The sequence below is a fragment of the Schistocerca piceifrons genome, chromosome 8, assembly GCF_021461385.2.
Source record: "Schistocerca piceifrons isolate TAMUIC-IGC-003096 chromosome 8, iqSchPice1.1, whole genome shotgun sequence".
In the NCBI taxonomy this organism is placed as follows: domain Eukaryota; kingdom Metazoa; phylum Arthropoda; class Insecta; order Orthoptera; family Acrididae; genus Schistocerca; species Schistocerca piceifrons.
The window spans coordinates 16,411,339-16,434,149 of NC_060145.1; the positions used below are offsets into that span (position 1 = coordinate 16,411,339).

The 22,811-nt window shown below is 43.5% G+C and overlaps 1 protein-coding gene across 1 annotated transcript in view; it reads left to right on the forward strand.

Annotated features, from left to right (window-relative positions):
• The first annotated feature begins 1,029 nt into the window (after nt 1-1,029).
• LOC124711330 (UDP-glycosyltransferase UGT5-like) overlaps nt 1,030-22,811 on the forward strand; it is a 105,717-nt gene continuing 83,935 nt past the window's right edge. Inside the window, exon 1 of the mRNA XM_047241353.1 lies at nt 1,030-1,081. The gene's annotated coding sequence lies outside the window, so the exon portion shown is untranslated. The remainder of the gene's footprint in view (nt 1,082-22,811) is intronic.

A 22,811-nucleotide genomic window follows, 5' to 3' on the forward strand; every position in this document is an offset into this window, starting at 1 on the left:
CCATGTGCTTATACAATTGTTTGACCCATCAGGTTAATAGTAAGACGATAGTAACCAGTTCGAGGTTTTTCTTTTGTAATTTGTGTTTCGATGTAATTTATTTTTATTATCAAAATTATTGTGGAGTTACACTCTTTGTGTAAACCAAGTTGACCACGTGAAGCATGTAGTGTAGTCATCAAAGTAGCCCTGAGCTATTCTTTTCGGGAAGATTTCACAGAGAGTTAGTATGAATTTAGTATACCAGTGTGTGGTAATTTGATGACGGACAGGATTGTGCTACGAACGTAACTTCTTTGGGTGAAAATTGAATCGGTTGGTTGTGATTAATTTGCTCTTGCATATGTTTCAACGTTCTTCGTGTGTTATTTTATGAATGCAGTGTTGTATGCTGTCTCCCAATCTTGGCTCCATATTTGATGTGTTCCGTAAGATTACAAACTCACATTTTGACAATCCTAAACAAGGCACCAGTTTAGTTATGAATCAAGTTTAATATGCTGAAATTTTAACGGAACAATGATCAATGATAAAATAAATGTCCAAATATAAACTGATTTATTTCTTTTTATTGAAATTGTCTTTTTGTATATGTATCACCGGTTATCGTAAGATGACTACTAAAACAGTATAATTAATGTTAGTCTGGTTGGGAATTTGGTAAGCTAGACTGGATACTTGGTGAAACAGTTGCTCAGTAATGCAAGGTTAACTTCCCCATATAACTCACAGCTTTTAACCCGCTTTTATTGTCTTGAATATCAGCACCGCTTTCAGAACAAGTTAATGCATCAACATCGTATGTGATAGTGCATTTGAGTCCCTGACGTACCGAAGCGTAAGTAGATAACCGGCGCGTTATCGCACAGATGGCGCGGACAGGTGGCCACGTCCTCCAGCTGAAGGCGATGTGCGCAGAGATTTGGCGGTGACTGCGGGGCCATTCGTTGCCCCTGGGCCAGGGCCAGGGCCGTCTTGCCCCCCACCACTACCTCCACGGCTAAAGGCGGGGGACTTCTGCACGGCGCCCCGCAGTCGGTAGGAGGCAAAGCAGCGCGCGTCCACTGTAGCAGCGGCAAAGGTTGGTGCCCTCTTGCGTCTGCGCACCCCCGTGTTTTTCGTATCGCCTTCCCGGTGAACGAACCTCGTTTTTCCTTTTAGTCCAGTCAACCAAGACCAAGTAAGGCCGAGTAGGAGGGAAAAATCGCGTAGGGGCAAATATTTGCACAGTGCTTGGAGGGAATGTCCTGAAAAATATACAAAGATCCTAACCATTGAGGTGTGAGAGTCCGGGTGGGGATGGGTTTACGGCGACCAGCTCGTGAACACAAAGGGGAAAATCTTGAAAATTTTTTTTCACTTTTCTAAATAATGTAGCTCGTACAATAAAGAGTTGTTCAAATGGTTCAAATGGCTCTAAGCACTATGGGACTTAACTTCTGAGGTCATCAGTCCCCTAGAACTTAGAACTACTTAAACCTAACTAACCTAAGGAACATCACAACATCCATGCCCGAGGCAGCGTTCGAACCTGCGACCGTAGCGGTCTCGCGGTTCCAGACTGTAGCGCCTATAACCGCTCGGCCACCTCGGCCGGCTAAAGAGTTGTAAGCCCATGTAATGCTTACCAACTCTTAACAGATTTTTTGGGGGCAATTTGATGTATGGACCAAAGCTTTTGATCACACACTTTTTTCTGCCTTGTATTCTGCGTTGCAAGTGAAATTCAGCGATGTTAATTGTTCGTGCACAGCACAGGTACAACTAAAAAACAAAGTAGAAACGCATTTTTTTGTGGGAGTTCTTTATACTGTTGTGTTTAACGTAGACTTTTAATAATATCTGCCTGTCATAACTTAGGTTAAAAAATTTAATAATGATCATAAAAAATTTAGTAATTAAGTCATAGTTTTACTTTAAAAGAATCCTTAATTTTCAAATTTAAGTCATAATAACAGTATGTGGTTTGGCTACAGATGTTTTAGGACACTACAAAATTTCAGGTCTCTGTCTTTAATAATTCTTAACCGAAGTGCACCAGAACATCATAAAAGTGAACTTCAGGGAAATCAAGTTATAGCTTGTTTTTCCATCTAAGACTAACACATTCATCTTGCTCCTGGTGCTTTTCTCCCTACGTTTTTTTATTGCAGACTACTTCTACTCATTCTTGCTTCTTTGATGGCTTGCAACACTGACTTCTCTGCTTCGAAGGCTGTCCTGCGGTCAGTGGCAGTTAAAGTTCTTTGCATATTTAGTCCAACAGGCACTGCCATCAGTTCCATAACAAACGTTCCCCGATAATCGCTGAAACACAGTCCTACAAGAACAATTTTTGGTATCCTTTTCCATATAGAGTTGTCATAACTCCCATTTGGGTTTTGAGTCCTACTTTGTGATTACTTCTCTAACAATCTTGTTTTATTAAGACAGACTGAAAAGTCATAAAAGAAACAAGTAAGATCAAAATTACGTTTTTTAACAGAACTGTCAGCGTCACATGGAGGCGTCATCATGTGTGAAGGCACTTTTAATTCCCTCAAATTTTGGGACTTTCTTCGGTACAATATCCTCGAAGCAAAATTTTTCTTGTTCAGAAAACTACAGAGAACTCTTAAGACTAAAATTAAAAAGAACTGGAGAGGAAATGCTGGCGAGGTATGCCCTGTAAACTGACGATCGAGCAGCAGAGGATGACCAAGAATCAACTCACCTCTACCAATGTAGAACAGAGTGCAGAGAGTTACGTAGATTCTGTCCATATGCGTTACTTACGTTAACATTATCCTATCTGCTTTTCATGCAGTGTTAAAGCACAGTGTGGGAAATGAACATACCCCGGGAATGTCTGCACCTTACATCGCCAGTGATTGGTAAGGCGTGATGTGGAAGCTCCGTATAACTTTGTGAAACACCCTATAGCCGCTTCTTGTGACGTAGTGAGGTGTGTAGAGTGGGGGTATCAGTTGTTCGACCTTCGGTTTGCAGACGTTTGAAGGACAGAATGGCTTGAACGTGGTCCGGCGACCTTCCCATCCTTGCACTTCTACCGCACACATCGGCCCCGCACACCCTGATAACACCCCCAGAACCAACACCGACTCAAAGGAAGGCCTCGGCGCTTGTTCGTGACGTCACGTCAGCTAGGCACGGCTAACGCCAGTTCTGTTGCAGGCATACTCATAATGGTGGTGTCTCCTTCTCTGACACAGGAAAATGTGAAACTATTGGCGGTAGTTGACCAACACACATTGTTCTGAGAGATTCCTGCAATCAATTAATTGTGCAATTCATTACACTTCTTAACAAATAGTGTACTCCTGAACTTAAATTTCCACCTGTTTTAAAGATTGACATACAAAAACAACTTCATGGTCCAGCAGCAACAGAACTCGTGCTTCTTTACCTTATTCGTAAATCTGAGGAAGTTACGTTTGTACTGGGCTGCTTTTGCAAGAAACTGTGAACACATTGGTGCTCTTCTTTAGGTATCTTGGTTGACTATGGGGTGAAGAGCACTGAATGTTAATGAAATATCTTGTGATTGTACACGTTGGGGGAGGGGGTGGGGGACAGAAGAAGAGGCAAAAGACAGATACTTGTTTTATCAAATAAAATTTTTTTTATCTTATAAATTTTCTCCTTTCAGTTGCAAGAGGGGGATATTTATCTTTTCTAATGTGTATGTTTAAAAAAGTTTAAGCTCAGCAGTATTTTCGATGTATGAAGCTATTTTGTTTCCTGTTTAGAATTCCTTTCGTTGAAAACGACTGTAATATAATGACTGGCAACAGTTGGACATTTACACATGTAAATTATTTCACATTTCCAGTGAAGATGTCAAACGAAAATAAATAAATAAATAAAAGAAACTAGTTAATTGTAAGGGGGTTGGGGTAAGTTTCGATAACAAAATGGATCAAGTAAATACAGTTACTTGAATGTAAAATTTACGAAGCTTGCAATGGGGCAAAGCGTCTTCTCATATTCATCTACGTTTGTTTCGACAGTATTCAGTAATACAGAACTATGATCTTCATTTGTAGCTTTACGATAGTAAGAAAATCTTTCACCTTAAAATAAAACTGCAGAATCCAAAACAATATCAAACATTTTGTCCAAAAATAAGAGATTTATAGTGATAAGCACGTCCAGGCGTTTCTGCCTGCAACAGACCTGGCGTTCGCCGTGCCTAGCTGACGTGACATCACCAACAAGCGCCGAGGCCTTTCTTTGAGTCGGTGTTGCCAGAACACAACTTATCTCCAATACGGCTCCACTGCACTTAGATGAGGTACACGCATTTAATATCTGATTTTAATCCACTTCTTTCGAAAATAAACATCAATTATATACCATTATAACAATATTCTTAATAATCTGTGACATTTCCATCCCCTGAATGCGGAAACTATTGTTGTTGTTGTGGTCTTCAGTCCTGAGACTAGTTTGTCGCAGCTCCCCATGCTACTCTATCCTGTACAAGCTTCTTCATCTCTGAGTAACTACTGCAACCTACATCCTTCTGAACCTATGTAGTGTATTCATCTCTTGGTCTCCCTCCACGATTTTTACCCTCCACGCTGCCCTCCAGTACTAAATTGGTGATCCCTTGATGCCTCAGAACACGTCCAACCAACCGATCCCTTCTTCTAGTCAAGTTGTGCCACAAACTCCTCTTCTCCCCAATTCTCCTCAATACCTCCTCATTAGTTACGTGATCTACCCATCTAATCTTCAGCATTCTTCTGTAGCACCACATTTCGAAAGCTTCTATTCTCTTCTTGTCTAAACTATTTATCGTCCATGCTTCACTTCCATCGGAAACTATTAACCCTAGAAAAAAATTAATAGAACCTTTTTTTGTAGTAAATTTAATTTAGTTTAATTTTGTACAGAGAAACATTTTTGCTAGAAGCCGCGGTTTTCTAGTTGTTCGCGAAAGACATAATGAAAGTGACCTTTAAGCCCACCCCGATGCCAACGATCACACCCCTCCGATCACGATTTTTCGTATACTGTTCAGAACACTCCCTGCTAGCACTGTGCAAAATTTTGCGACCACACCGTTTTTACCCTCCAATTTTCCTTCGTTGACTGGTCTATTTGCACTGTAACACATGACGCAGGTTCACGTGTGGAATCGTTGTACTGTTGTGACTTAGCACCTACCGTGTGAGGCTGCGCAGTGGTGAAGCCGTGGACTCAGGAAGAACGGGATTCCGGGATTCCGATCTCCATTCGGTGACCCACGCTAAGCTCTTCTTCAGCCTCCCCTGAAGACGGACGCTGGGGTGAATTCTTCGTAGGGCGCGCTCAGTGTTTTGCACACCACCCTTCTTCAACGTGAATCTTTGCACCGTCTCTAGTGATTCCATTGTCGACTGGACGTCAACGTTTATCTCCGTAGTTTTATTTTCAACAGAAGACATCACGCACATCTATGAAGAACAAATGTGAATCCGCTTATTTCGAGCGCCCATGACAGCTAGATATCTAGCCTGTTGTTCATCAGAAGGGTAACACAAGGAAATATTACAAATAACGGATTCTTCATTATTGTTTGCATACAGTATCTTGCGAAGAATACACAATTAAATTTTTATGTTATTTGAGGCGTACAGGGTGCAAAGTTTAGCATACAGAACCGCCACCGCTGGCAGGAACAATGGATTCACCCCGGCTGGCCATCATGTCGAACTCAGACTGCAGCCTGCATCTCGTGGTCGTGCGGTAGCGTTCTCGCTTCCCACCCTCGGGTTCCCGGGTTCGATTCCCGGCGGGGGCAGGGATTTTCTCTGCCTCGTGATGGCTGGGTGTTGTGTGATGTCCTTAGGTTAGTTAGGTTTAAGTAGTTCTAAGTTCTAGGGGACTGATGACCATAGATGTTAAGTCCCATAGTGCTCAGAGCCATTTTTTCAGACTGCACCTTTACATGCTGCTCCAATTCTGTGCCACGGTTCATTAATCGCAGTGGTGGCGTGTTTGTCTCTCTTCATGTCTAACTTTTAATGTAAACTAGCGTGCAAACCCGCTGACGATGAACTGCATTAACGGAAGAAAGATTTTAGCGAACTAATAAACATACACCAAAACGAAATTCGCAAAACTGTGAAAGGAAAACAATGTGGTGGATTTACTGTACAGCATCGCCGCAAAGTCCTGTTACCTCACCATTAAAAACCAACATAATCCCCAAAACTTTTATAAATAACATGAATGATAGTTCTTTAGAGCACTTTTCTTGAAATATGAACCCTGTAAGGCTGGTCGCGAGAAGCAATACGGCGGTACCGATGGAGGTCTAGGAGATAAACATTCGTGATTTCAAGCCTTCTTCGCCGCGCTGGATTAGCCAAGCGGTCTTTGGCACAGCAGTCATGGACTGTGCGGCTGGTCCCGGCGGAGATTCGAGTCCTCCCTTGGGAATGGGTGTGTGTGTTTGCCCTTAGGATAATTGAGGTTAAGTAGTGTGTAAGCTTAGGGACTGATGACCTTAGCAGTTAAGTCCCATAAGATTTCACACACATTTGAACATTTTTTTCAAGCCTTCTTCGTCCTGTACCATCCAGTACAGGAAGTCGCAAAACAACGAAGTTTACTTCAAGCAAAAGTGTAGAGGACATGACATTAATTCGTAGCTGACGTGAAGACGAAGCTTGCTGGTATCCCGAACACACCTGCCGTGTCCAACGCCGATCAGTCAGGTTTCGTGAAAGAGCTGCGAGAAAACCGCACTTCATCATTTGGAGGCAAAAAAATGCAGACTCTGTTGTGTAACACGTTAATGCTATGACAAACTTATATACAACAATGACAGTGATAACTAGGAGTGGATTACTGATTCCACAGCTTTATATCTCTCTTCAAAGACCTCAAGACATATTCGATCAAGAATAAAACAAGGACTGCTTAGTGACAAAAATATTATATTCGACCTACCAAAATCTGTAAAAATAACAACGAATAATATTTAAATTTCATTCGAAACGATTTCTAACCTGTTGCACAAATTAATTCATTGCCTTTGTTGGACTTTTGGCCAGCATATAACTAACGATACCTATGCCTTTCAGACTGTTCATACAACACAGATTCCTTCCGGAACCAACCAACTCTAGATAAAGAATTTTTTTCCAGTGTGGAAAATATTTAAAAGAAATTGTCAGACAACATAATTTACGATAGCTCCATGTCATCTGAGGTTATAAGGAGAACAGCATTCTTAAATTTCAGTCATTTGTGGATTATCAGTTTGCATCTGCACATTTTATTAATTGATTTAAGTATGTCAAGTGTGCACCACAGTAAGCAGAGAAATGGGCAGGGCCATTTCTTACTCCACAGCAGTGCTGTCCAAATAAAACTACTCATTACTGGAACTTGCCTAAAAGCATTAATTTTGCATTCGTCAGGTGTGTCTGGCGTAAGCAAACTCTTTGTTTTCGTCATTCAAGTGACACTTCGCTTTATTGTGGAGACTACGCAAAATAAACAAGCAACTCACTATTACTAAGTATAGTATTCAAAAATTATGGTAATAACTGTGCTACAGGAATTGTTATAAAATGATGTATGTGTAAGAAATATTACGTTTCGATAAAGTAATGTTACGATTGATGGAAGTCGTCTGTAATGTAACGTCAAACATTGCCTTGATTTATTTTCCACCTTTATAAGCGTTATATGCGCAACGGTTTAGCTGTTGATATGAACTGCCTCCTGTACAAAACATTAATCATACGTTACCCTTTATGTATGGTTTAAGTACTTTAAAATTCGCACGGGTAACACCGGATATCTGCTCTATGCGACGCTGCGCCCTCTTGTCATGCCGAACGCACGCTAGGCAAACAGGGCTGTCCAAATTGCTGTCACAAGCTGTTCTTTGTGCTACAAAAACGAGTAACTTCAGCAATAAAAAAAAAATTACAGTACGTTGTGAGGTGACAGGCTTTTAGGGGTGGATGTGGAGACACCAGTTTCTGTAGTATATATATCGCGGCAAAGTGGAAGTCGAGAATATGTCGTGTTTACATCTAATTTAAAAGCAAATTAAAAGAATTTCTTAATGGCAACTCCTTCTACTCATTAGACGAATTTTTGGATGTAGTAAGTGGGTAACATCCCCAACGCCGAGAATAAAAAAAATCAAGAATATTAAGTGTCATGTACACTACTGGCCATTAAAATTGCTACACCACGAAGATAACGTACTACAGACTCGAAATTTAACCGACAGGAAGAAGATGCTGTGATATGCAAATGATTAGCTTTTCAGAGCATTCACACAAGGTTGGCGCCGGTGGCGACACCTACAACGTGCTGACATGAGGAAAGTTTACAATCGATTTCTCATACACAAACAGTAGTTGATCGACGTTGCCTGGTGAAACGTTGGTGTGATGCCTCGTATAAGGGGAAGAAATGCGTACCATCACGTTTCCGATTTTGATAGAGGTCGGATTGTAGCCTATCGCGATTGCGGTTTATCGTATCGCGACATTGCTGCTCGCGTTGGTCGAGATCCAATGACTGTTAGCAGAATATGGAATCGGTGGGTTCAGGAGGGTAATACGGAACGTCGTGCTGGATCCCAATGGCCTCGTATCACTAGCACTCGAGATGACAGGCATCTTATCCGCATGGCTGTAACGGATCGTGCAGCCACGTCTCGATCCCTGAGTCAACAGATGGGGACGTTTGCAAGACAACAACCGTCTGCACGAACAGTTCGACGACGTTTGCAGCTGCATGGACTATCAGCTCGGAGACCATGGCTGCCGTTACCCTTGACGCTGCATCACAGACAGGAGCGCCTGCGATGGTGTACTCAACGACTAACCGGGGTGCACGAATGGCAAAACGTCATTTTTTCGCATGGATCCAGGTTTTGATTACAGCATCATGATAGTTGCATCCGTGTTTGGCAACATCGCGGTGAACGCACATTGGAAGCGTGTATTCGTCATCGCCATACTGGCATATCACCCGGCGTGATGGTATGGGGTGCCATCGGTTACACGTCTCCACGTCTCGGTCACCTCTTGTTAGCATTGACGGCACTTTGAGCAGTGGACGTTACATTTCAGATGTGTTACGACCTGTGGCTCTACCCTTCATTCGATCCCTGTGAAGCCCTACACTTCAGCCGGATAATGCACGACCGCATTTTGCAGGTCCTGTACGGGCCTTTCTGGATACAGAAAATGTTCGACTGCTGCCCTGGCCAGCACCTCTCACCAATTGAAAACGTCTGGTCAATCGTCGCCGAGCAACTGGCTCGTCACAATACGCCAGTCACTACTCTTGATGAACTGTGGTATCGTGCTGAAGCTGCATGGGCAGCTGTACCTGTACACGCCATCCAAGCTCTGTTTGACTCAATGCCCAGGCGTATCAAGGCCGTTATTACGGCCAGAGGTGGTTGTTCTGGGTACTGATTTCTCATGATCTATGCATCCAAATTGCGTGAAAATGTAATCACAAGTCAGTTGTAGTATAATATATTTGTCCAATGAATAACCGTTTATCATCTGCATTTCTTCTTGGTGTAGCAATTTTAATGGCCAGTAGTGTAATATTTTGTGTAATGCAATATCTTGTATAGACACCTTTTTAATCTGACACGTTCCACATCATTACCATGTGTCGTATTCATGATCTATGGAACAAGTACTAATCTAATCTAATCTAAGATGGGTGTGTGTCAGTTGTCTTGACAGCGGCAGAATCGTCCTAGTTTCGGCACTGACCGACAGAGGGCGGTACTTTAAAACGAGTACGGTCAGTTTGGTGTCCAGCCACGTGACGGTGAAGCTCAATGGCCGACACGCTGGCTCATGGCGGGCTTTCTGCGGGCCGCTTTCAGCATCGAGCTAAAGTGAATGTATGATGTAGAAATAAATAAAAACTGATCCCAATGTGGCACAGAGGACCTTGTAGGCTCATTTTTTAAAGCAGAAAATTAGCCAGTTGTGCTCTTATAAACGCGCCTCCAGTCGCTCTGGTAGTTTTTGAATTATAACAAAGTGAATATTTTAATAATTAAGTAAAATTGTATATTGGACATCTTGGCCACGCGTTGACAAAATTATACGAACGAGGTGTCAAATGAAAGGTCTGAATGAGTAGTATTAAGATATCCATGGAACTTTTTTTACATGTTTTAAAAATTCAAATGAGGAGCCAGAATGCTGTTTTCGTGTTTAAAAATGCGGAATTTTGGTAAGTAAAAAAATAGGAACTATAAAGATAGCGGCAGTACAGAAAAGTAGACTTAAGGAAATGGGTAATACAATAAAAAAATCAGTTATATATGCATTGAAAGTATTTTAAATAATGAAAAGTTCTACATGAAGAACACATAAATTTTAATAATATGAGAATGATACCTCGCACAGAAATTCTGATGATGAATCTGAATTCAGCGGAAAATTTCCGTCTGAATAGAAGTGCATTTTATTGTATCTATATTAAGTGTAAAAGTAAATTTTATGTGCAAACAAACTTGATTTGACTTCAGAGTCTTCAAACTGAGGGCTTCTATGGACGGCCATTTTCTGTGGTGGGGGGCAGTCATTCAGTTGAGTTGAAAGGGGTGCTGGCATGTGTGCTAGCAAAAGTCCGTGCACGAATTGGACTTAGAGTATTTTCGGACCGCGAAGTCGCGTGGAACTTGTGATTTTCAGCAGTTGGGTGCTGCTGGACTTCGAAGAATTCTATGTGGTGCGTTTGTGAGACTTGTGTAAATTTCGCGCACTTGAACTTAGAATATTTTCGTACCGCGAAGTCGTGTCGAACTTTAAACAACCGCTTTGGGACATAGTGATTTCAGCTTGCTGTTGGACTTCGGACTGTGTTTGGTTTATTACTATTTTTCAAGAAGTATTCTCCGCTCGGAACTTTATTCATCTAGGGGTTTCAGCTATTTAAAAAGAAACATACAGTGAAGAATTACTAAATGCTTGTGATTAATATTTGAGTGGAGCTGTTGAACTAACTCGGTACATATCTGAGGTCAAATCAAGAACACTTAAGCCTAGCAGTATTTCAGTCAAATCTGTCCTGAATAAGTCAAAATAAACTCCAGTTACTTAAAACTGTGTTGTATTCACTAAAAATTATTCCTGCCTGCTAACATTTGTTTTTATAAACTTGACATTAATTTAAAATTACTGGGGGTAGTCCAGCGGATGTGGTTGGCACCCCTCAGACCTAAAGTAGCCAGTTTAGTTAATAAGTCCAACCACATTTTACGGCACCCCAAGGGGATGCATGCAATGTAGGTGCTTGGGTGATAATTTTTTTTTTGTCTTTCGTGCAGAAGCACGTGGGGGCTCGAGCCATCTGGTTTTACTAGATAACTGCCTTTGAACTAAAATTATTGTGATCACCCAGTGCAACTAGTGTGTTTCTCCCGATCTCGCGCATAGAGGGAAACCGTAACACGTCGCAAATGGTTTTCTCGACCCAGCGTAGCTCGCGAATGGGTATTTCTCGTCCGTAATAGCTCGCAGCGTCTTAGCAGCTAAAATTTTGACAGTGCATTTCTTTCGCTGTATTCCTTCAGCGTCAAAAAAGTTCAGGGTGGCTTTCGTCACGTCACACTCGATTATTCCTTTATTAGTACTGCACTATCATTATATAATCAAAACACCATTTTATTGCCAATTTTTAGAAAACATTTGAGAAACTACGTAGAAAGTGCTGAATCACTTCGTGCATGATCGGCTTCGCGATGAATGACCAAGGGCAGTACGGGTCTATGGTAGCGACTTTGCGAGCTGCAGAGTTTAGGAAATTGGAAATATTTACAATATTTACTGATCAGTGTGAAAATGTGAAGTAATTGTGTTTTGACCCGTAAGAAAGATTAATAACTTTGCGTGTGAGCGCACGCTTTACTACACCAAATCACTGCGCAGTTTTCAGTCGCATGTGCATAGTAAAAGACATCTGGCATTCCTACACGCTACAGACCTCGTTACTTCAGTGACAGAGAGCCTTAGCCTGTTTTTCCATTGAAACCACACAACCAAAGCAGCGGACCCAAGCTGTACGTGTTGCCTCTGTGCTGGAACGTCGTCGGCCGATATGGCCGAGCGGTTCTAGGCGCTACAGTCTGGAACCGCGCGACCGCTACGGTCGCAGGTTCGAATCCTGCCTCGGGCATGGATGTCCTTCGGTTAGTTAGGTTTAAGTAGTTCTAAGTCCTAGGGGACTGATGACCTTAGAAGTTAAGTCCCATAGTGCTCAGAGCCATTTGAGCCATTTTTTTGCTGGAACGTCGACCTGAGTTAAAGACGCCATGTTGGTGTACATATCAGAAATTCTGTGCATTGCTTTGAAGCAACAAGACACAACTAGGTCCCCGCACGTCCTGCTACGCCAGTACAAATGGAAACACATCGGCAGAAGGTATTTCTGCAGCTTCAATTTACTTCATTAAGCGTGTCTAAAACCTCTCCTTGACTGGAATACTCTCATTCAAATTCTAAAGGTGGCAGGGATAAAATACAGGGAGCGAAAGGCTATTTACAATTTGTACATAAACGAGAGGGCAGTTATAAGAGTCGAGGGGCATGAAAGGGAAGCAGTGGTTGGGAAGGGAGCGAGACAGGGCTGCAGCCTATCCCCGATGTTATTCAATCTGTATATTGACCAAGCAGTAAAGGAAACAAAAGAAAAATTTGGAGTAGGTATTAAAATCTATGGAGAAGAAGAAAAAGCGTTGAGGTTCGCCGAAGACATTGTAATTCTGTCAGAGACAGCAAAGGACTTGGAAGAGCAGTTGAACGGAATGGATAGTGTCTTGAAAGGAGGATATAAGACGAACATCAACAAAAGCAAAACGAGGATAATGGAATGTAGTCGAATTAAGTCGGGTGTTGCTGCGGGAATTAGTTTAGGAAATGTCACCTTTAAAGTAGTAAAGGAGTTTTGGTATTTGGAGAGCAATTTAACTGATGATGCTCAAAGTAGAGAGGATATAAAATGTAGACTGGCAATGGCAAGGAAAGCGCTTCTGAAGGGGAAATTTGTTAACATCGAATATAGATTTAAGTGTCAGGAAGTCGTTTCTGAAAGTATTTGTATAGAGTGTAGCCATGTATGGAAGTGAAACATGAAAGATAAATAGTTTGGCCAAGAAGAGAATAGAAGCTTTCGAAATGTGGTGCTACAGAAAAATGCTGAAAACTGGATGGGTAGATCACATAACTAACGAGGAGGTATTGAATAGAATTGGGGAGAAGAGAAGTTTGTGGCACAACTTGACAAGAGGAAGGGACCGGTTGGTAGGCCATGTTCTGAGGCATCAAGGGATCACAAATTTAGCATTGGAGGGCAGCGTGGGAGGTAAAAATCGTAGAGGAAGACCAAGAGATGAATACACTAAGCAGATTCAGAAGGATGTAGGTTGCAGTAAGTACTGGGACATGAAGAAGCTTGCACAGGATTGAGTAGCATGGAGGGCTTCATCAAACCAGTCTCTGGACTGAAGATCACAACAACAACAACAACAACAAAAACTCTCCACACCCTGCGTAGCTTCTTGCTGATACATTAAATTTATCGACAACGCTTACTTTAGACAGTACAAAACTAAATGTTTCGAACAGTGCAAGCTCGTCGTTGTTTGGAGACTTCTTTGGCCCTTGGCTGCATTTTTCGTTTGCATTTATTGCGATTTATTTTTTCCGTTGACAGCAAAGATTTTGGCTCCAGTGAGTGAACTGGTTTGTTCAGGCCTGTCATATGAGATGGCGCCGCAGTATTCAGCGTGTTTGAGATATCAGGAACGATAAGTATTATGTAAACACTAGACACACGAGACAGGACATTGCTGATAATGAATGTAATCTGCTTGCTATAAATGGGCAATGTGCTTTATATTGAGCGGCTTTGTCTGGTGTCTGCGTTGTTTTTGGAGCGCTTTTCTGCGAAGCAGCAGTAAGTCAGACGCTGTTACGACAAGGTGAATGACGTTACTGTTTTTCAGAAAACGAAGTGGTCTTTATTCACGCACTTTTTATGCAATCAGTCTTTGTTTACTGATATGTCAGCAAGTGATATTTGTACAATCAATACGCTCAGATTTTTGGTAAAGGACAGAACTACATTACTGTTGATACATTCTCAAGAATGTGCTAGAAATTTATACAGCGTAGAGTAAGATCTGGTTATACCATAACTTGGAAGCAGCAAGCCACACAGTTATAAAATAAGTAAATATGCATTATGCATTTCGAGGCAGATGGTTACATCGCCAAGCAATGTACAGGGTGATTATACACTATTGGCCATTAAAATTGCTACACCACGAAGATGAAGTGCTACAGACGCGAAATATAACCGACAGGAAGAAGATGGTGTGATATGCAAATGATTAGCTTTTCAGAGCGTTCACACAGGGTTGGCGCCGGTGGCGACATCTACAATGTACTGACATGCGGAAAGTTTCCAACCGATTTCTCATACACAAACAGCAGTTGACAGGCGTTGCCTTGTGAAACGTTGTGTAAGGAGGAGAAATGCGTACCATCACGTTTCCGACATTAATAAAGGTCGGATTGTAGCCTGATCCCAACGGCCTCGTATCACTAGCACTCGAGATGACAGGCATCTTATCCGCATGGCTGTAACGGATCGTGCAGCCACGTCTCGATCCCTGAGTCAACAGATGGGGACGTTTGCAAGACAACAACCATCTGCACGAACAGTTCGACGACGTTTGCAGCAGCATGGACCATCAGCTCGGAGACCATGGCTGCAGTTACCCTTGACGCTGCATCACAGACAGGAGCGCCTGCGATGGTGTACTCGACGACGAACCTGGGTGCACGAACGGCAAAACGTCATTTTTTCGGAAGAATCCAGGTTCTGTTTTCAGCATCACGATGGTCGCATCCGTGTTTGGCGACATCGCGGTGGACGCACATTGGAAGCGTGTATTCGTCATCGCCATACTGGTGTATCACCCGGCGTGATGGTACGGGGTGCCATTGGTTACACGTCTCGGTCACCTCTTGTTTGCACTGACGGCACGTTGAACAGTGGACGTTACATTTCAGATGTGTTACGACCCGTGGCTCTACCCTTCATCCGATCTCTGCGAAAACCCTACATTTGAGCAGGATAATGCACGACCGCATGTTGCAGGTCCTGTACTGGCCTTTCTGGATACAGAAAATGTTCGACTGCTGCCCTGGCCAGCACATTATCCTGATTTCTCGCCAATTGAAAACGTCTGGTCAATGGTGGCCGAGCAACTGGCTAATCACAATGTGCCAGTCACTACTCTTGATGAACTGTGGTATCGCGCTGAAGCTGCATGGGCAGCTGTACCTGCACACGCCATCCAAGCTCTGTTTGACTCAATGCCCAGGCGTATCAAGGCCGTTATTACGGCCAGAGGTGGTTGTTCTGGGTACTGATTTCTCAGGATCTATGCACCCAAATTGCGTGAAAATGTAATCACATGTCAGTTCTAGTATAATATATTTGTCCAATGAATAGCCGTTTATCATCTGCATTTCTTCTTGGTGTAGCAATTTTAATGGCCAGTAGTGTAATTAAAGTTAAACTTTCAAAACGCTGTCGAAATAACGCCACTGATCAGAATGACGTGAAACCGTAACAGAATGTTGTCGGAGAAGGGGGAAAACATACGGCAGAAGAAAAAAAATAGTATGAAAACGGATCAATAGATGGTGCTGTATGTGTCACAATATGTAAATGAAAACACCTGTCATGCACACGTCCCATTGAAGTCGGTATAAACACTCCAGGTACACGGCTTTTCCTCCTTTCGCGTCTGCAACGTTGCCATGACTGTCTCAATGCAGGATCGCGCTCTGCTTGTACAGTTGTATCACAAAAATGATAACTCTCCATACGTCGCTCTCCAGGAGTTCCAGACACTGGAGGGTTTGAAAAAAAGGCGCTGGTTGGATGACTGCCAAGGGTCTAGAGAAAATGGGTCGGAAAGGGGTTCTTTTGGTAGGCAACCTGGTAGAGGGAGGAAACGAACTGATTCGACGTCAGTGGAAGCAGTGGCCACTGCAGTGCAGGAGGAGACGAGTGATGGTGTGCAAACGTGTAGTGCACGGAGAATTGCCCGGACATTGGACATACCCGTGAGCATCGTGCGTCAAGTCCTACGGAACATCCTTCTTTGTTATCCATCAAAAATTACCCATGCCCACGAGTTGCTTCCTGTTGACCTGCCAGCAAGAGAGAGAGCTTTGCTTTAGAATTTTTTGTTCGCACGGAAGTGGACAATGATTCGCCGTGGAAGATTGTGTGGCCAGACGAAGCCCACTTCCATCTGACAAGATATGTCAATACACATAACTGTCGAATATGGGCAACGGAAAATCCACACGGAAATCAACCAGTAGCACCTCATTCTGAAAAGGTGACTGTGTGGTGTGGGTTTACGGCATCGTTTATCATAGGGCCATATCTTTTCGAAGAGGCAGGTGCTTCAGGTCCTGTTACCTGTACCGTCACTGGTAAGCGCTACGAGTGTCTTTTGCGCAACCACGTAGTCATTCCAGCTTTCCAACAGCGTGGATGTGTGGATGGGATCATTTTTATGCAAGATGGCGCACCTCCGAACATTGCCAATCCAGTTAAACAGCTGCTGAAGCGCCATTTCGGAAATGCTAGAATTGTCAGCTGTCATTTCCCTGCAGCCTGGCCGTCCCGATCACCTGATCTTAATCCGCGTGACTTCTGGCTTTGGGGCTATCTAAAAGATGCTGTGTTCAGTGATCCGATTGCAAACTTAGTGACATTGAAGGTACACATTGCGCAACACACTCTGAACGTGATCCCAGGAACACTTCGATCAGTTGTGGAACGTGCTGTTTCTCGATTTCAACTTGTTGCAGGAAACGATGGACAGCATACTGAACATACACTCCTGGAAATTGAAATAAGAACACCGTGAATTCATTGTCCCAGGAAGGGGAAACTTTATTGACACATTCCTGGGGTCAGATACATCACATGATCACACTGACAGAACCACAGGCACATAGACACAGGCAACAGAGCATGCACAATGTCGGCACTAGTACAGTGTATATCCACCTTTCGCAGCAATGCAGGCTGCTATTCTCCCATGGAGACGATCGTAGAGATGCTGGATGTAGTCCTGTGGAACGGCTTGCCATGCCATTTCCACCTGGCGCCTCAGTTGGACCAGCGTTCGTGCTGGACGTGCAGACCGCGTGAGACGACGCTTCATCCAGTCCCAATGGGGGACAGATCTGGAGATCTTGCTGGCCAGGGTAGTTGACTTACACCTTCTAGAGCACGTTGGGTGGCAGGGATACATGCGGACGTGCATTGTCCTGTTGGAACAGCAAGTTCCCTTGCCGGTCTAGGAATGGTAGAACGATGGGTTCGATGACGGTTTGGATGTACCGTGCACTATTCAGTGTCCCCTCGACGATCACCAGTGGTGTACGGCCAGTGTAGGAGATCGCTCCCCACACCATGATGCCGGGTGTTGGCCCTGTGTGCCTCGGTCGTATGCAGTCCTGATTGTGGCGCTCACCTGCACGGCGCCAAACACGCATACGACCATCATTGGCACCAAGGCAGAACCGACTCTCATCGCTGAAGACGACACGTCTCCATTCGTCCCTCCAGTCACGCCTGTCGCGACACCACTGGAGGTGGGCTGCACGATGTTGGGGCGTGCGGGACCGTAGCCCAGCTTCATGGAGACGGTTGCGAATGGTCCTCGCCGATACCCCAGGAGCAACAGTGTCCCTAATTTGCTGGGAAGTGGCGGTGCGGTCCCCTACGGCACTGTGTAGGATCCTACGGTCTTGGCGTGCATCCGTGCGTCGCTGCGGTCCGGTCCCAGGTCGACGGGCACGTGCAGCTTCCGCCGACCACTGGCGATAACATCGATGTACTGTGGAGACCTCACGCCCCACGTGTTGAGCAATTCGGCGGTACGTCCACCCGGCCTCCCGCATGCCCACTATACGCCCTCGCTCAAAGTCCGTCAACTGCACATACGGTTCACGTCCACGCTGTCGCGGCATGCTACCAGTGTTAAAGACTGCGATGGAGCTCCGTATGCCACGGCAAACTGGCTGACACTGACGGCGGCGGTGCACAAATGCTGCGCAGCTAGCGCCATTCGACGGCCAACACCGCGGTTCCTGGTGTGTCCGCTGTGCCGTGCGTGTGATCATTGCTTGTACAGCCCTCTCGCAGTGTCCGGAGCAAGTATGGTGGGTCTGACACACCGGTGTCAATGTGTTCTTTTTTCCATTTCCAGGAGTGTATTTTGCGCCAGTCACATGGAAATTAGTAATCAGATTTAATTTTGATTGACGCTTTGTATGCGGTTTTTGGCCTCAGGACAATTAAAAACCGATTTTTCCCATCCGATGTGACATGACCTTGCCGTGGTGGATGGGCTTACGTAGCTAACAGTATCACATCTGTACACTCATGCACACTGAGTAATACAGTTTGTTTAACGTCAGATGTACACTCTAGGCAGTGTTGTGTGTTGTGTGATTCATTTGTCATTTGTAGTCGACCACTGTTAAATTATGATGCTTATAACGCCATCTATTGCTACATTTTGTAACTATTTATTTTTCTTCTGCCATACGTTTTCCCCCTTCTCCGATAATATTCCGTTGCACTTTGATGTCATTCTGACCAGTGGTATTATTTCAACAGCGGTTTGAAAGTTTAATCATTATCACCCTGTATATATAAAACGAGTAATTAATGTTATTATGAGAATTTTTATGCCCTTTACTAAAGACTTCCACAAAATTCGCCTGGGCGAGAAGAGAATTACGATATCTTAAATGTTTCCGAAGAAATAATAACAGCGCAGATGATAAGCGCTGGATTTTAAAATTGGACGTCACTAATCATGAATAACTTTGTCAGTGATAAGTCTTTTTGAAATTCAAATTTCAGGTTCTTTTAGTACGTCCAGATAATGCCTCTAGTTGTCAGTAAGATGTTCATATTCTGGTCGATATCAAAAATAAAGTGATTATCCGTTCACACATGTGTTCTCATACTTCTTTTATTGCGATGATGTGTGTGTACATTAAACCTTAGTTTAAAGGCCCAGCTGGCTTGTCCCATGAATTATTTCTGGCAACGTTACATCGCATTCATTACACACAAAAATAAATAAAGTTTTCTTAATCACCCGTAATATCACAACGCAGTACGTGTTCCTTATTTTCCTCTGTTCTGAGAAACAATCCTAACTTTTTTTTGTAAACATCATTGCATCTTGCATCTTATTGGGTACCCTCCCACGACATGACATTCATACGTATTTAAACCGGACGCTTTCCGCCGAGGTTCAACTTATCACACCCATATGGCGTAGGAACCTCTATATCCTCTTTACGGCTCAATTTTATTCAGTATTGGAAGTTTCTTTTCGTACTCTTCTTGTAGGAATGCTGCACGTAAAACTTAACGCAACTTGGAATTAAAGTAGGTCTTTATTATACAGAAGCGAGTGATACATTTTTACGTAAATAATGAGATCAACAAATGCGAGATTTCCATTAACACTTAACCTATATCTGTTGATAACCCCCGTTATAGTAGTATTTGTATGAATAGAGTGGGTGTCGATTAAAAAGTAGATTCAAGAAATTATTTCTGAGTACTACCGGAGCGACCTGAACAAAGCGATAAATTGGTCATCTTGAGAAGTTTAACGAAACCTCTAGGTTAAGCGGTGACATGCATCATGTCTGTGAGTAGTGTAAATTTTCCTCTTTGAAACCTGCCTTAGCAGTGTGTTTCGGCTACGCACTCATCACATTTTGGGACGTCCTCTAGTCTGAGGTTACCGTGGTTTGTGCTTCAGAAAACGTTCGGTGAGTCAGGAAGGAGACAGCTCCTAAGGAGTGTTACGCCAATTGACGATTGTAATCTTCAGTTCCGTCCTTCAAGTGTTATCTAATCTCCGTACTGCTGATATGGGCTATTAAAAGATGCCTTATAACTCGTCTTAAGAATCTCAAGCCGGTAGTTTCAATTTTTTGTCGCAAAACTCTATCATAATTCTGCAATGGCTTTAATCTGCAATGGCTTTTGAAAGAGGAATGATAAATCCAATAAGCGGCGAGGGTATTAAGTGGACAAGTTCTGCATTGTGTCGCTATGTTTTCCAGTGTTTTGTGCGTTATTGCGTAGCAAAGACAGAAATGCGGAGAGAAACATTTGGCTAAATTCTACACAAAGCCAACTAAACGCCTGGCTGTCAATTGTAACAGACCATCACGATTTGTGCTGTACTATATTAGCAGCTCCTTTGCGTCTCCGCCTCCTAGTATCCGTTACTTTGTTCTCAGTGTTGCCGTTATGTGCCGCCGTACAGCACATCCTCCGGGTTCTGAAATCTCCTCCCCCATAGCCTCCTCTTTCCTTCTATACATTTCTCTAACACGGCTTGTTATAAGCCCCTCCCGCTTTCTTAATGTTTCGCCTATGCAGTTCTTATTACACTCAGGAATCGCCTCTGCTCTTACATTCCTCTCAGTACCTCCTCATTTCTCGCCCCATCCATCCTACTTAATCTTTCCATCCGCCGCCGCGTCTGTTATCTCAAAAGGCTCAACCCTTCCTCTAGCTTTATTCCTCAATTTACACGTTTCAGCCTTGCGGTCTAGGGCGTCTTTTCACGATTCGTGAGGCTCCCCCCGTCCGAGATTCGAGTCCTCCCTCGGGCGTGGATGTGTGCGTTGTCCTTAGCGTATGTTAGATCAAGTGGTGTATAAGCTTAGGGACCGATGACCGCGGCAATTAGGTCCCACAAGACCTTACCACAAATTTCCAGATTTGCTCATTTCAGTACTATACGAAACACACCATATACAGAATTACATTATTGTTTCCTCAGATTTTTACCTACATTGCTACGGAAAACCTTCCTTCTCTTATAAAATGACTCTTCCGCCACTGCTATCCTGATTTTAATTTCTGTTCTTATCTTCCAGTCGCTTTTCATTCAGATTCCTGGATATTTAAAGCTTTGACCGTGTCCTAATATTTCTCCAATTGGCATTATCTTTACCCCTTCATTTCCTCCTAGATCCATAACTTACGTTTTCTTTGTAATGATTTTCATTCCACAGCTCTTTTCTTTAACGTCAGTAGTATCCACTGTACTCTCGAATAGGCTATTTTCCTATGTTAAAAATAGCGTTCGGATTGTTGTTATTCTGATTGATTATGACATTCAAATAGCATTTACGGTCAATATTCTCACAGAATTCTGTTATTTTTATGTAATTAAAGCTTAAAACTAATTATATATATCAAGATCTGGTCACGTGATGGTGTTTGTTGTTGTGGTCTTCAGTCCTGAGACTGGTTTGATGCAGCTCTCCATGCTACTCTATCTTGTGCAAGCTTCTTCATCTCCCAGTACCTAGTGCAACCTACATCCTTCTGAATCTGCTTAGTGTATTCATCTCTTGGTCTCCCTCTACGATTTTTACCCTCCACGCTGCCCTCCAATGCTAAATTTGTGATCCCTTGATGCCATCACGTGATGGAACCGTTCTGTTATTAGCTGATGCTCTGGTGACGTCACAGGCTTGGAGTAAGACGAAGCTCTTTTGTCTGTTACTGGAAGGACCATGTCGCCCGGAAAGCTGAAACACCATATTCTTCTTACTCCATCTGGTAGGCAGTGGTCGATCGCATTTTCTGAGCACGATCTGAAAAGCGTAGGGGACAGAGAGTTGCCTCCTGTAACTCATTTTCCTGGGTTTTGTCTGGGTGGTACTTCATCCACTCACTTTCACTGACGCTTTTTGGTTCCGCTATAATGAGTGTATGGGTCATCTATATCTACATTATACTCCGCAAGCCACCTAAAGGTGAGTGGTGGAGGGTACTTTCTGTACCACTATCTAATCCCTCCAACCTTGTTCCACTCACTAATAGTGCGTGGGAAGAATGATTGTCGGTAAGCCTCTGTATTGGCTCTAATTTCTCAAATTTTCTCCTCATAGTCAATGCCTGAAATGTATGTGGGGGGACGTAATATGTTGTCCGACTCCTCCGTAAAAGTGCTGTCCCGAAATTTTAATAGTAACTCCCTCCGTGATGCGCAACGCCTCTCTTGTAACGTCTGCCAGTGAAGTTTCTCAGTGGTTTTTCAGTCCACTCTCTTTTCTATCATTGCAGTTATAAGCTTATCCTTAGCCACATTATCAAGTGCCTTTTCCAGGTCTATAAAATGCAGATACACTATTTCATTGAAATTACTTGGACGCCTATTAGTGGACATTAGTACGGAGTTTGTTCCTGCTTGGGTTTTATGACGGCCTGAGCTCTGCTGGGAACATTTTGTACGCAATGAGGTGTCTGGATATCCGTGGAGTAATGGCTGACCGTTCTTCCTCAAGAGATAGAACCAGAGATGGTGGTGATGTTGGACACTGGAGTGAAGTCGACGTTCTAACTCATTCCTGTGGTGTTCCATTGGCGGCCGGCTGGTGTGGCCGAGCGGTTCTAGGCGCTTCAGTCCGGAACCGCGAGACCGCTACGGTCGCAGGTTCGAATCCTGCCTCGGGCATGGATGTGTGTGATGTCCTTAGGTTAGTTAGGTTTAAGTAGTTGTAAGTTCTAGGGGACTGATGACCTCAGATGTTAAGTCCCATAGTGCTCAGAGCCATTTGAACCACTTTTTTGTTCCATTGGCTTCATGTTGGGACTCTGGGAAGGCCAGCCCACTACAGGAATCTTATTGGCCACAACCCGTAGCCTTCATGCGTGAT